Source organism: Drosophila ananassae, chromosome 3R, assembly GCF_017639315.1.
Source record: "Drosophila ananassae strain 14024-0371.13 chromosome 3R, ASM1763931v2, whole genome shotgun sequence".
Classification (NCBI taxonomy): domain Eukaryota; kingdom Metazoa; phylum Arthropoda; class Insecta; order Diptera; family Drosophilidae; genus Drosophila; species Drosophila ananassae.
Window position 1 is genome coordinate 5402938 of NC_057930.1, and position 15306 is coordinate 5418243.

A 15306-nucleotide genomic window follows, 5' to 3' on the forward strand; every position below is an offset into this window, starting at 1 on the left:
AATCACAATCTACTCTTACCGGTGACCATCACGCATTCCGCGCCCAAAATTAAATATTTAAAATAGATAGGGTTAGTCGTTCTCTGTGCTTAAAATTTGCATTGCACATCTTAAAAATTATATTGCATTATAAATTATAAATTTTAGTTATTTTTTTTAGATTAAATATAACATTAATTCTATTTTCAGATTACTATTAAACAAAAACTTTTAGCATAAAATATTATAGCATTTAACATTACGGCCTAAAAGGGCGGTGACATGAATTTCTGTTCTGTGTTGAAGAGAATACTATTCAACAAAAACATTTAAAACAAGAAAAGAAAGCTAACTTCGGGCGGAGCCGAAGTTTATATACCCTTGCAGTTCAGTCGCAGTCCGCTAGGTGGCGCCACGCATCTTAAATGATTAGATATGTAGCGGATCGTATATAGTCGGCCGATCCTTATGAAATTTGGCATATCGGCATATTTTTCCCAAAATAGAATCTGTACCAAATCCCATCTTTCTAACTTAAAAAACACCAAAGTTATGCCAATTCCGATCGTTCTATGACAGCTATAGGATATAGTCGGCCGATCCTTATGAAATTTTGTACACAAGATATTTTGGTCAAATATAACATGTGTGGAAAGTCCCAACCCTCTAACTTAAAAAACACCAAAGTTATGGCATTTCCGATCAATCAGTTATATGGCAGCTATAGGATATAGTCGACCGATCCCGGCCGTTCCGACTTATATACTACCTGCAAAGGAAAGAAGGATGTGTGCAAAGTTTCAACTCGATAGCTCTAAAACTGAGAGACTAGTTTGCGTAGAAACCGACAGACAGACAGACAGACAGACAGACAGACGGACAGACGGACAGACGGACATGCTCATATCGACTCAGGAGGTGATCCTGATCAAGAATATATATACTTTATAGGGTCGGAGATGTCTCCTTCACTGCGTTGCACACTTTTGACCAAAATTATAATACCCTCTGCAAGGGTATAATGAATAATGACAGCAAAGATTCCCTGCAGTACTGAAATTCATGTCACCGCCCTTTTAGGCCGTAATGTTAAATTTCGTTCGAAAATCAAAAATAATTCAATAAGGTTAGTGTTTCTAAAAAAAGGATGGGAACCAATTTGAAATCAATCGAGTTGATTTCTTCTTTTGTTTGCAGGCAGTATATAAGTTGGAACGGGCGGGATCGGTCGACTATATCCTATAGCTGCCATATAACTGATTGATCCGTAACTTCCACGCATGATATATTTGGCCAAAATCGCCCGAAATTAGCTTTCCTTTCTTGTTAGTACTGGTTCAGCTCTAAATCAGGGTTGTTTTTGAGATGATTTTTATACCCTTTCAAAGGGTATTATAAAAGTGTGCAACGCAGTGAAGGAGACATCTCCAACCCTATAAAGAATATATATTCTTGATCAGGATCACCTACTGAGTCGATATAAGCATGTCCGTCTGTCCGTCTGTCTGTCTGTCTGTCTGTTTCTACGCAAACTAGTCTCTCAGTTTTAATGCTATCGAGTTAAAACTTTGCATATATCCTTCTTTTGCTTGCAGGCAGTATATAAGTCGGAACGGCCAGGATCGGCCGAATATATCCTATAACTGCCATATAACTGATTGATTGGAAATGCCATAACTTTGGTGTTTTTTAAGTTCCAGGGTCGTGATTTTCCAGACATGGTATATTTAGTCGAAATATCTTATGTACCGGGTGCTCCATCTTTTATGTCGGTATGTAAACATGGAATAATTTTGAGAAAAAACAACCGATTTCTATAAGTAATGTATTTTTATTCAGTTTGGTTCCTTACAATTTTTTTGGGCTAGTTTTTGAAAACAATATTAATTAAGTGGCCACCTTTATTAGCAATTACAAAATGACTCCTTTTTTCTGCGTTTTCCATTACCTTTCCTAGCATCTCGGGTGTTATAGCGTCGATTTCAGCACGAATGTTTGCCTTGAGCTCGTCAATAGTTTGAGGCTGGTTGGCGTAAAACTTGCTTTTCAGATAACCCCACAAAAAGAAGTCCGGGGGTTAAATCAGGTGATCTGGGTGGCCAATCAATGTCGCCTCTTTTTGACACCAGACGTCCCGGGAATTTTCGTTGCAGAAATGCAATTGTTGGCAGTCTGTCGGCAATATTTTTTGTGTTAATTGCACTTTACAAGGAAACAAACTCAAACTTGATGAACGGCATGCTGACGATCTCCTAATATCCCGTGTTCAAAAAATTCGACACGAAACGACGAATAGTATTGTCAGATGGTGCCTTTTTGCCGCGATATTGCGTTGTTTCACAGCGTTGTTTCGGTGTGAAGTGATCCATGGCAAAAATTGTACTGAATTGACGTTTCCAAAACATATCTGATGCAATCGCTCGGTAAATGTGAAAGTTAAATGTGAAAGTTAATGTGAAGGTGAATGTGTCGCTCGGTAAATGTGAAAGTTATTCAGTGTTTACATACCGACATAAAAGATGGAGCACCCTGTACAATTTCATAAGGATCGGCCGACTATATCGTATAGCTGTTATAGAACAATCGGAATTGGCATAACTATGGTGTATTTAAAGTTGGAAAGATGGGACGATTCTATTTTGGGCAAAATAATCCGATTTTCCAAATTTCCTAAGAATCGGCCGAATATATCCTTTAGCTGCCATATAACTGAACGATCGGAATTGGCATAACTTTGGTGTCTTTTAAGGATGATAGGACTTTTTACGGATTCTATTTTGGGCAATACAATTCGACCTGCCCAATTTCATAAGGATCGACCGAATATATCCTATAGGCGACATATAACTGAACGATCGGAAACGGAACAACCTTAACTGCAAGGGTATATCAACTTAGGCTCCACCCGAAATTAGCTTTTCTTTCTTTTTACTCCTGTATACAAATTTAGAATCAATGCTGATTTAGGCCTGAATAGCAAATTTTGGCTGAGAGGATATTTTGAAAAATTTCAAACAAAATTCATGGCAGCTTTATCTAGATTTCAGGCTTGATTCATGTGTGAACACGAGTACACATGGGTGATTCATGGGTAATTCAGGGGTGACTGGTACTGACGGGTGTGTACAGCTCACCAATACACATGTATTTACTACGTTCTCTCTGTTTGCTCAGCTCTGTTATAAAGTATACATATATATTCCGGACAGCGGGATAATAAAAAAAGCATGTCCGTCAGTCCACATGTCCGTCTGCTTTCATGCATTTCTTCGCAGACTATAAAACAGGGGTACCTAGTCCCATTGCTCTCATTCCTTCTTTGATTGCTCTTTCATATGAGAAGATCAAAGTCATATATATACGTGTGCTGCTCCGTGAAAAAGAGCATAGTTTCCCTATTCTCCACGTTCCCTTCCCCTTGTCGCCGAGCAGAGTCTTAACAATTTTCGTCCCAATGCGAAGGCATTTAATGTTAGCTTGTTGGAATCAATCACATCAAGCCAGTTTAATTTTTGGCTTGAATTTTTGGATGGGAATTTTATTAAAACTGTTTGCCAAAATATGTTATTTAAATTTAAAAATTTTTGATTTTTATCAATTTTGTTGTTTGATTTTTATAAAAAAAATAAAACGGCGGACGAGCTATCCTTCCTTCGCCGATATCAGAAGGCGCCAATGACAGCGTTACTCAACATGCTTAAAGGACGTCAAAATGCCTCTCGGTATTCCAGGCGCATGAGGAGGATTCAATGACGCATGAGGAGATCGCCATATCCCTAGTCTTGGCTCATGCATCACGAATTGACCCCAGAATGCAGCGCTTAACGGTTACAACCAAACATAAAAACGAGTGAAAAACAAGAATCATCGGATGGCGCGAGGGAAATCAACAGTGACTTATTTTAAGTGCGGCGGCGTAGGACATATAGTATTACTATGACCAGCAACAAAAAGCCGAAGCAGCAACGAGAGAAGAGTAGACTTGTGTATGTTACATTAGACCAACGGGACTGCAATTTAACTTTGTTAGAAGTTTCCATTTTTCTTCGGTTCGAAACCTGAATGCTCTCTTGTAAAAAAGACAGTCAGCAAGATGCGGCGAATTTTGAGAGGTACAGGCGACAGCAACAAAGCAACATGCAAATTCTCCACCACACAATCTCGGAATTTAACTTTAAATTGTCATTGCACGTATTAAATAATAAATGCCTCAAATATGATATTATAATTGGACAGGATATATTATATTTCATCTTGGTGGTGGAGTAATGTTATAAAGAGATAGATTCGATATCTACAGAATGGTGTTATTTGTAAATGACGATAAAAATGTAAATAAAAAAGATTATAAAACAATGTTTTTTTTCTCCTATTGCTCCGCTTGGGAGCTTAGGGCATCCACAAGAGCATTCCACCGGACCCTATTCTGCGCTGTTCTTTTTGCCAAGTCCCAGGTGATGTTATTGTCAGAGAGTTCGCGTGATGTTGATCGGCGCCAGGTTAGCTTGGGGCGTCCCACTCTTCTGCTTCCTTGCAGGTTCCACTCCAAGGCCATCCTAGCTATGCTGTCTCGTCCACCTCATCTCGCTTATGCCAGCAATTGCGATCTGTATTTTTTCCATCTCCTTTTCAAACTAGTCTGGAAGGCTTCATTAAGGTCCTCGCATTCCATTGTCCAATTCGTGTCCGTTGCGAAAAGCGGAGGGTCGTCGTCGAGTTGGGGGGTGATTGTTTTCTGATCTTGTGTTTGTTTCTATAATCGTTATTTTTCGGTCGATCTGGTGATTAGCCGAGTGCAACCTATCTCAGAAGTGGGGCTGCCACCTAACGACATCTGGGAATGCCGATTTTTCGGGTTTCATGCACATAATTATAAATAGAAAAAATCCAATGAGAACTTTCACTATTTACATCATATGCGCGAGCGCCGAAAAACTTGCAGGGCCATGCACTTGACATGAGTGGGGCTCGAACCCACGACCTCACGCTTAGCGAGCTAGTACACTAACCACTAGACTCGAGACATTGGCGGTATACAACGCGATCAGACATTTCCGACATTATTTAAGTGGTAGAAACTTTATATTATACACGGAGATGAGGTGGACGGATTGCAATTCAAGTCAAGAGAAAGCGGTATTGACACAGCGGGGGCAACGTTGATGGTCATTTATTCCGCCCTTCGAATAGAACAGTAGAGCACAAGAAAGGGTCACTGTAGTAGCGCAGGAAAGTTCAAGTGAGGTAGTGGAAGTAAGAGTTGACTTGGCAACTCACAAATGGATTGTATCAGAATAATAGCATGATCAGAACATATCGCAAATCATGACCGATTTGAATAGTAATAAAATGCAAATAGATATAGAAAATTCTTATGAAATCAGGAACAGTATGCTGCATCGTATAATTCAAAGAAATGGTAAGACACGATGCTTGCCAGTCGTTTCAAGGGCATTTAGGTGGTCGGTTATTAATTATGTTCACGAGGCTAAAATGCCCCTGGGGTGGCAAAAGACTCTAGATAAGGTTTATGAGCAGTATTGGTTTAAGGTTTCATATATATACGAAAATTTACACCCCATTCCCAAAGTAGAGATACCTTGGCATACGGTACACATAGACATAAGCGGGGACATAAGTACGAAATGGAATATATAATTGTTAAAATAAATGGTTTCACTAAATTTGTTTATTTATATCACACCTCGGATTTGGACACGGTGAACTTCCTACAGTCAATAAAGTCTGCGACATCGATCTTTGGTGACCCTATCAGAATTATGGCGGATAACGAAGATGCTTTACGAGTAGCGAGTTTCGAAAGTTATGAATAAAATTGATCTCCATGTGATAGCGACTAGTGCTAGTATGAGTATGAGTTTAATTTGTAAGGCATCCGATTGTCGATCATATGTTGTTGAAAAGCGACGAGCAGCACCAAATGAAATTAGACCCAAAATTTTAGAGACCATTAAAAATTGTTGAATTGCTTAATGGTGACGACACGACGGGATTGATGACAGCAAATTAATCGTGCGTGCAAGCAGGAGATCTGTTTAGATGATTAGTGAATTGGTAGACAGACGATTGAACTTGACCAGAAAAGAGCTTGTACTCTAGAAGGAGTTGGGAATTGTAACCCAGTCAAAGTACAGAAAGTCCAAAGCTTCTATCTTCAAAAAGGCCAAAAGAGTTATGAGATTAAATCTCTCCATATGCTACGACAGGTGGCAGGAACGGACAAGTACGGGGGATGAGGGGAAAGCGAATGTCGGAGTCCGAGCCACCGGGAAAGAGTGTGGTGAAGGAGCAGCGTGGCCATGCTTAGAGGGAGCGGATGAAAGCGGGGACGCCTTGGAACGTAACGGTCCTCGGAGGATCAGTGCGGCTTTGGTTAGAAGAAGCAGAAGAAAGCGAACATACCGTGGAACGCAACTGCGCGGCCATGTTTAGAAAGTGCTGTGGGGTAGAAACGCCGTGAACGAATCCGTCCTTGGAGGGGCACAGAGCGGCCGGGTAGAAGAGCATGGAATGGAAAGAAATGGTCGCAGAACGGAGGTGATCCCAACAGAAAGGGACCAGGATCGAGGAAGATCAAGGGGGTATAAAAAGGCACCCGCACACGGAAGCGCGGCATGATAGTGGAACCAGGAGTGGTAAGCTGAAGGACCGCCTTAGAAAAAAGTTTAAGAATATAAGCATGAATGAAAGGGCGCCATCACGCAAACATACCAGGTAGCTTGGACTCGAAGCATACAAGCGGACCGGTCAGGCGTACGCCTATCGCATCTTAAACGCAACATATAGCCATGATCCTCTAAAAAAGCGATGGGTGGCCAACTCGAGAACTCCATCCCGATTACTCAATATAGTAAACCGATCGGGGACACCACGGTCCAATCAGGAGACCTGATCCAGACTCGCTGGGACGTATGTACATTGATAGCTTGATCACTGCAACGTAGTCTCTGGGCGGACAGAATTATATATAGATATATTATCACTATCTGAAGCACCACCGTTCCTGCCACGACCTACAAGCAAATAAGCTAAGCTAGTAAATAGCTTACATATATAAATTCATATATGCCACACCTAAATGCAACCATTTAGGGCGACAACATGACCAATCAGTGTCGAGCCGATGCAAATCGAATCAAGCTTCAACTCCATATAACTCCATCGTATATAGAAACGATAGAAACGACATAAATTTAGCTGCAATTTAGCAGCGTGTCACGGCAAAGTTGCAGTACAAAAATGTTCTATGCCCCTGAAATAATGCTCCGTTGACCACTGTGTTAAAGCTATCGATTTCAAGCTTTGCATACATCCATACAATAATATAAAGGCATATTAGATCTGGAAGGCTAGAAACATTTACAGAAGGGAAGGAGCGTTGTAATGTTCGTGCAGTGGCTCAAGATCAAAAAATGTCTGCTGTAAAATTTCGAGAAAAAATGCAAATATGCTATATGAAGCCCAAATACGCAAATTTCGAAAAAAACAAGAACAGGTTCGATTTGGCAAAAACAGTTCAAACTAATTAGAAACCTTTTGGAAAAATAAAATAAAATTTTTTTTGGATCGAATGGATCATCAAATGTTTTTTGGATCGGAAGCATGGCGGTGAAAATATGATGGTTTGGGGTATATATACAAATCGGCTAGTGGAGAAGGCAACATATTTTTTATTAATGAATAAACAGATACATTTTTTTGTTATCTCTTATAAAAGAGAATTTACTTCCCAGAGTAATAAAATTAGGCTTGAAACACAAGGCAGTTTCAGCAGGACAACGATCCCAAGTCTCAGTTTTAAAGTTATCGAATTCAAACTTTGGACACATCCCTCTCTCCTTTGCACGCAGAAAATAAGTCGGAACGATCGAAAACGGTCGACTATATCCCCGAGCTATCATATAACATACAGATCCGATCTGCGAAATTTCATAAGGTTCGGCATATCCTATATCAGCTATATCCTATAGCTGACATGTAACTGAACGATCGGAAATGACACAATAATAAAAGCTTCAATAGCTGTCGATAGCTTTAAAACTGAAAGACTAGTTTGCGTAAAAACAGACAGACGGACATGCTTATATCGACTCAGGAGGTGATTCTGATCTAGAATATATACCTTATGGGATCGGAGATTTCTCCCTCACTGCGCTGTACTTTTGATCAAAATTATAATACCCTCTGCAAGTGTATAAAAAAGTTTAAATTAAAGGGTGCCCAAATTATTTCTGTGCTAACGTACAATGTACATAAATCATGCATATACATATGTACATAAGAAAATCTGAACTACCAGTATTGGTGGTCTATGTATGTATGTATGTATATATAGGTTTTAGCTGCTATACAATTGAGCGATCGGTAATGTAGTTTTCGTTTTTAATGATAAAATATTGATATTTCCTATAAATTCAACTTTTTTTTATATTCTGTAAATAGAAGCATATGTATAATGTATGGGACTTTTTATATATTTTTTTTTCAAAGACGCAAAAGAAAGGATGCTTAAGCTTCCTTATGTTAAAGACTTACTGTTTTAACTTTATTTTACTTCTCGTTGCACTTTCAACGGGCCCAGCCTAATGTATAGATGTATTAGCGCCCAATTGTTATAAGAACTTTAGTATATTAAATTCCAAATTGTGTTCTGGTGTTTATGGCGGCTAGACTTTTTTCTATTTTGGCCGTTTCACGGAACAGATAACGATTAGAGGGCAAAACCATCGACGAAAATATCGATGCATCGATGTTTTTCGAATTTTTTAAATAATCTATCTAACTAAAGCTTATGTCTATCAATAGAAGACACCATTTTTCGAATAATGTCCATTACATTAAGTGTTTTAAGTTTTTGTTTTTTATGAGGCCAAGATTTATTTTATTCAAATTCTAAAAGATGGTCAATGGTGGAAACTAGGCTTTTTTCCGATTACAGCAACAAAAATTTCAAAACCTATAATCACTGAGAACGGTAGTCCACGTAAGTGGTAGTCCAGTGGTGTTACGTAATACGTATACATATGTATGTAAAATCATGGATGTGTATATTTGATGGGGAATGTTAACATTCCCCAAAAGAACAAATTTTTGTAGAGCTTGTATGTATGTGTGAAATAAACTTGAAAATATGGAGTAAATTTCAACTTTTACTTTATTTGCCTATCGGACGACTATATCCTATAGCTGCCATATAACTGATTGATCGGAAATGCCATAACGTTGGTTTTTTTTTAAGTTAGAGGGTTGGGACTTTCCACACATGTTATATTAATTTAGATCGGTTGCCTACAGAACATTTTTAATTCTTCGGCTATATGTGCATATCATATAAAAAAACCTCTTGACGAGGTAAAGTACCGGTGACGAACCTGCATGCGAAACACAAAATATCTGATATCAATTTTAGTGACGAAATATGCTATATAGGTGTACAAAATTGCATAAAAAAATATTCTTGTTCGGAACGTGACTGTTTTTTTTTTTAGTTTTTCTTGCACTTGCCGAACAAGAATATTTTTTATATGCAATTTTGTACACCTATATAGCATATTTTCGTCACTAAAATTGATATCAGATATTTTGGTACTTTACCTCGTCATGAGGTTTTTTTATATGATATCAGTTGTTTTTTTTTGTATATATTGATCTTCGATTATTTAAAATATAACGCATAATATATAGAATATATATATATAGAATAAACCTCTGGACAGGCGATTCACACAGTTAGCAATACTTTAATTGTAAGGATAAGCATCAAAACTCTTTTTTTTTTAACTCCATAGATTTTGACATTCAAGAAGGTGGAATAATTAAAAACCTTTCCAAAGACGTAAAGAATTTTTCGATAGCTTCAGTGGCTTTTGGTATTTGGTTAGTTTAAAAATTTTAATTAAAAAAAAAAAACATCCTTCTTACTTAAAAAATAACGTTAACTTGAAAAACAACGAAGTTATAGCATTTCGGATCAATCAGTTATATGGCAGCTATAGGATATAGTCGGACGATCCTTATAAAATTTGGCAAATCAGATTATTTTGACCAAAATAAAATCTGTACCATATCCCATATTTCTAACTTAAAAAACACCAAAGTTATGCCAATTTCGATCGTTCTATGACAGCTATAGGATATAGTCGGCCGATCCTTATGAAATTTTGTACATAAGATATTTTGGTCAAATAAAACATGTGTGGAAAAACACCAAAGTTATGGCATTTCCGATTAATCAGTTATATGGCAGCTATAGGATACAGTCGACCGATCCCGGCCGTTCCGACTTATATACTACCTGCAAAGAAAAAAGGATGTGTGCAAAGTTTCAACTCGATAGCTTTAAAACTGAGAGACTAGTTTGCGTAGAAACGGACAGACGGTCAGGAGGTGATCCTGATCAAGAATATATATACTTTATAGGGTCGGAGATGTCTCCTTCACTGCGTTGCACACTTTTGACCAAAATTATAATACCCTCTGCAAGGGTGTAAAAAATGCGCAAAGATAAAAAATTTAAAAAAAAAAACAACGTTTTCCAGTTTTTTTAGTTAAACCAATTGTTGAATTTTAACCATTTATTTTGGGTGTGCGATATAAAATAATAAATATTAGAAAAGTATTGGCGGAGTTGGTTTTCCTGGTTTATTTTTTAGCTTTTAAACCATGATTTGCCCCAAAAACGGTGGCGCCTGTAATTTAAGTAAAGCAGAGTTTTATTTATATGCATTATATGCTCAGTGAGGGCATAGGCATATATAGCTTTCTACTCGTAAAATTATGCATTTGTAAGTCTTCTCATTAAGACATGAGACACTGAAACACCAAACACTGAAATCCAAAACTCAAAGAAAAGGTTAAAAAAATGTTGGGCGCTGCATCTAGTGCATTATTGGTAATGCAAAGCTATGTAAAATGGAAGGCTTTTTGACAACAATCGATAAGAAGGATCACTTTTCGTGACATACCACATAGATGATGTTGGACCAATGCATTTGTCATGCAGACGTTTTATATCCTTGTCGAAGTTGATAGGTCTTCGACGTTCGTGTGATTATACCCAAGAATAGAGAAGGTTATACCCAAGAATTCTAGAACAGAGAAGGTTTTAAAATGCTAAGAAAGGCAGGCAGCCAACTTCGGGAATCCTTATCGTATCGTCTTTAATTATATGTCGCTTTTACCTCTAGAGCCTCTAAGGAGTATGGCGAGTCTAGGAACATCCAGCACTTGCTAATAGCGACCGGTGGTCTTGCAAAAACAGACAAGGGGAAAGGACGCATAAGCTAGACGTTCCGTTGGTAGCTAAATTGAGTTACTATAGCACAGCAATCTGGCACGAGTATCTAGGTAGCTCATTAACACTACGGAACTTAGAAGCATTAGGATCACACTGTTCAAGTATCTAACTATCTAACGTGGCGGTTATCCGACTGTTAAGAACATAGGCAGTTGGTGAGCAAGTCCGCCATGGGGACTTTCGGAGAATATAAAGAAGCTCCAGTGTGAAAATAGGAAGGCCTTTGATCTAAAAAGAAAACAAGAAAGAAAATATAATGTAAATTACCTAGTCATTAAGAGAATACAGTATGGAGTTGGGAAAGTTTTTGGGACCATATAAGATCGTGAGTGCTGGAGACGCGGATGGGCTGTTTGGGCTTGACGGTTCATGAAGCCGTAGACAATTTCATTCGGAGCGAATCAACCGTGAGGAGGGCCGAATATAGGATTTAAAACTGTTGGACGGTAGACTAGAAGTGGCAAGCCTTATAGAAGGTAGCCAAATCAAAATAGCGATAATAATTAACCAATATTCACAATCGGCAACAAATCCAAGCCGCACGTCACTTGGCCATGAGAAGGAAAAAAATACGTAACATTTTAGAGAATTGTACCGATGTATAATATCCATCCATTCGCCACAATACTTAAATAAACATTATATTTAATTTTTTATTTTAATCTTAATTTTAAAATTACTGTTTGGTCATTGAGATTTTTCAATGACTTTTATCCAAAATAATAAAAAAGTAATTATTTGTTTCGCAACGTTATAAAAATGTTTATTTATTCGCATATGAAATGGAGTGACAGAAAGCTCCGATTTAGAATGCGTATGCACTGAGATAAAGGGTACAAGTGAGGCCGCCTTTTAGCATAGAACGGGCGAAAGCTCGTTAACTTAATAACAAAGATAAAATAAAGCCGAGCGGCCGAGAAGAGTCGGCTTGAGGCGACTAACAAAGCGATGAGAAAATGATTATATGCTAAACTATAATTATTACATTTATATATATGCCAATTTATGCCGTAGCTGCTGCCTGACCCGACATACTCCCCCAGTTGAGGCCTGTCCTTCAACTTCATCCTTAAGGGGCAATAGGCAAAGCTTGGTCACTGCGCGCTTGGTAGTTCTAGAAACGGTTCTAACCACCGCCACTCGAGGCCCTCCATCCCGACCAGGGACTAGATCCAGAATTCTAGCCAACGGCCACTTCATGGGGGTAGGTTCTCGTCTTTGACTAGCACCAAATCGTTAATAGCCAAGGCAGGGCCGGACCCACGCCATTTGGAGCGCTGCTGAAGAAGGCTTAAATACTCCTCCTTCCATCGGGCCCAGAAAAATTGCTGCAGGAAAGACACACGCTGCCAGCTGTCCATACGGTTGAAATTCAGCTTTGTGACATCAGGCTCGATAAAACTGACTGACGGGCCACCAGTTAAAAAATAGGATGGCGTTAGGACATCAAGGTCTGCAGGATCCTCCGAAAGAGACAATAAAGGCCGTGAGTTTATGACAGCACCAATGTGACAGAGCAGAGTTCGCAGCTCGTCAAATCCAAGAACTGACGATCCAACGGCCCGGTAAAAATGATGCTTTGCGGTTTTGACAGACGCTTCCCAGAGTCCACCAAAATGCTGAGATCGAGGAGGAATAAAATGCCACTCGATGGACTCAATCGCGCAAAACTCCAGAAGCGCACGTTGATGCTCATCGCTTATGAAGAGTTGGAGCAGCTCCATTAGCTCGTTCTTAGCTCCAACAAAATTGGTCGCATTGTCAGACCAAATGTGCTGAGGCTTTCGGCGAGTGCATATAAACCGTTTTAAAGCATGTAAAAACGCAGATGTGGATAGATCCTTTACAAGCTCTAAGTGAACGGCTTTAGTGGCAAAGCAAATGAAAACACTCGCGTAACATTTTACGGGAGCTTTATTGCGAACTTCTGGCTTATAGTAAAATGGGCCGCAAAAATCCACACCAGTCACTCCGAAAACCTGGCAACCGCTGACTCTTTGCTCCAGGAGATCAGCCATAATGTGCTCCAGCAACCGAGGTTTGGTGCGGAAGCATCGGATACACTTGTGCAATGCCTTCGTCACCGTTTTCCTCCCCCGATCGGCCAGTATTGGGATCGAATAATAGCCAGCAGAGCACGAGGCTCCGTGTGTAGATTACGCTCATGGAAATCAACAATTTCCAGCCCTGGGTTCCAGCCTTGATGTCGCTAGCAGTGACACTCATGTGACGGACTCGCTGTGAAAACTTGTGTACATAAGCGAACACTCGCTGCAGTGCTGGAAAAGAGTTGGCATACTTGGAGCCAGCTGTCTCGTCAACGTACGGGGATTTGATTAGCAGAACCCTTGCCCTTAGCTCCAGAGTGGGCTTTTCAGATAGAACCACTGCTGGCCACTGGTCTTGAAGTCTAAGAAGAAACGCAGGACCATGGGACCACAGGTTGTCAGTCACTAACTCCTTGGGAAGAGCACCACGCGAGAGGATGTCTGCCGGGTTCAAAGACGTAGGAACATAACGCCATTCCATCGCTCTGGTCAATTCCTGGATTGTTGAAACTCGATTGGCGACGAAAACATTAAAACGAGCGGGCTCCTCCCGAATCCAGGACAGCGCCACTGCAGAATCGCACCAGCAGAAATACCTCCCATCGTAGACCTTCAACTGAGCTACCTCCGACATAAGCCGAGCTAGCAACTCTGCTCCAGATAACTCCAGTTTCGGTACCGTAATTGTTTTTAGAGGAGCGACTCGGGACTTTGAGCAGAGTAAATGACTTTCTGACCTGGTACCCTTGGATACGACATAAATTCAAGCCCCATAAGCCTCGATGCTGGTGTCACAAAATCCATGAATCTCCACTTCAGACTGTGATGATAGTGACCATCTAGGGAATTCAGCACGCTGCGCCATGGCGAAGCTGGAGCAAATCATGTCCCAATCGGAGTGAAGAGCTTGAGGTAGACTTTCATCCCAGGACAACTTCTCACGGCATAGCTTCTGAAGAAAGATCTTCGCCTTCGTAATGACAGGTCCAACAAGCCCTATCGGATCATAAAGCCAGGCGATTGAGGAGAGGATGATGAGCCTAGTGGGCTTCGAGGGTGACTGGAGCCCTTCAAACGAAAATAGCAAGCGATCAGTAGAAGGATCCCAAGCTAGGCTTAGGAACGACTTTCGATCCTCTTCCGGGTCGTCAGAGAGTACTTCAGAAAAATTGGAGCACCACTTTCTCAACCGAAATTGGCCCTTGGCGAGGATCCCCGATGTTTGCTGCATTATGTTGGTAGCCTCCTCTATTGAGTCACCTCCGGAAATTAGATCATCAACATAAAAATCGCGACGCAGAATTTCGGCACCCTTTGGAAACATAGACTGCTCATCCTCTGCCAACTGATGCATTGCTCGAATTGATAAAAATGAGGCCGGCTTTGTCCCATAAGTGACCGTATCCAGTTTAAAAACCTGCAACTCATCCTGGGTGGAATTCCGCCAAAGAATGCACTGCAGATAGCTGTCCTCGGGGAAAACTCTGACGCATCGGTACATTTTGCAAATATCTCCTGTAATGGCCACTCGATGGCAACGAAACCTTAGAAGAATGTGCAGCAGCTTTGGTTGGATAACTGGCCCAGACATCAAAACGTCATTCAATGAATACCCAGACGTAGTGGCAGCCGAACCATCAAAAACAACCCTGAGCTTGGTTGTTGAGCTGTCCTCCTTCAATACGCAGTGATGTCAGTGAGGTCGTGGACTAGGCGGGACTGGACCAATATGCCCCAAATTTAAATACTCCTTTATGAACGCAGCATACTGATCCTTTAATTGAGTCTGACGACAAAGCTTCCTTTCGAGGGAGAGAAATCACTGCACGGCTCGTGAGTACGATTCACCTAGCAACTCCGGGCTGACCTTCAACGGCAGCTTCACCGAGTAGGCGCCTGACTCGAGCCGAGCAGAATTCTGCACGAAATGCGTCTCGCAATCTAATTCCTCTTTCGTCCACT

The 15306-nt window shown here is 40.3% G+C and overlaps 1 protein-coding gene across 3 annotated transcripts in view; it reads right to left on the reverse strand.

Annotated features, from left to right (window-relative positions):
- The window catches only part of LOC26515529, a 32559-nt gene extending 23415 nt beyond the window's left edge, over nt 1–9144 (reverse strand). The window contains exon 1 of one of the 3 annotated variants that reach the window (XM_044716113.1): nt 8536–9140. The gene's annotated coding sequence lies outside the window, so the exon portion shown is untranslated. Of the gene's footprint in view, nt 1–8535 lie in introns of all 3 variants that reach the window. The other 2 variants (XM_044716114.1, XM_014904065.3) reach the window with 2 other exon arrangements.
- Between the last annotated feature and the right edge of the window lie 6162 nt (nt 9145–15306).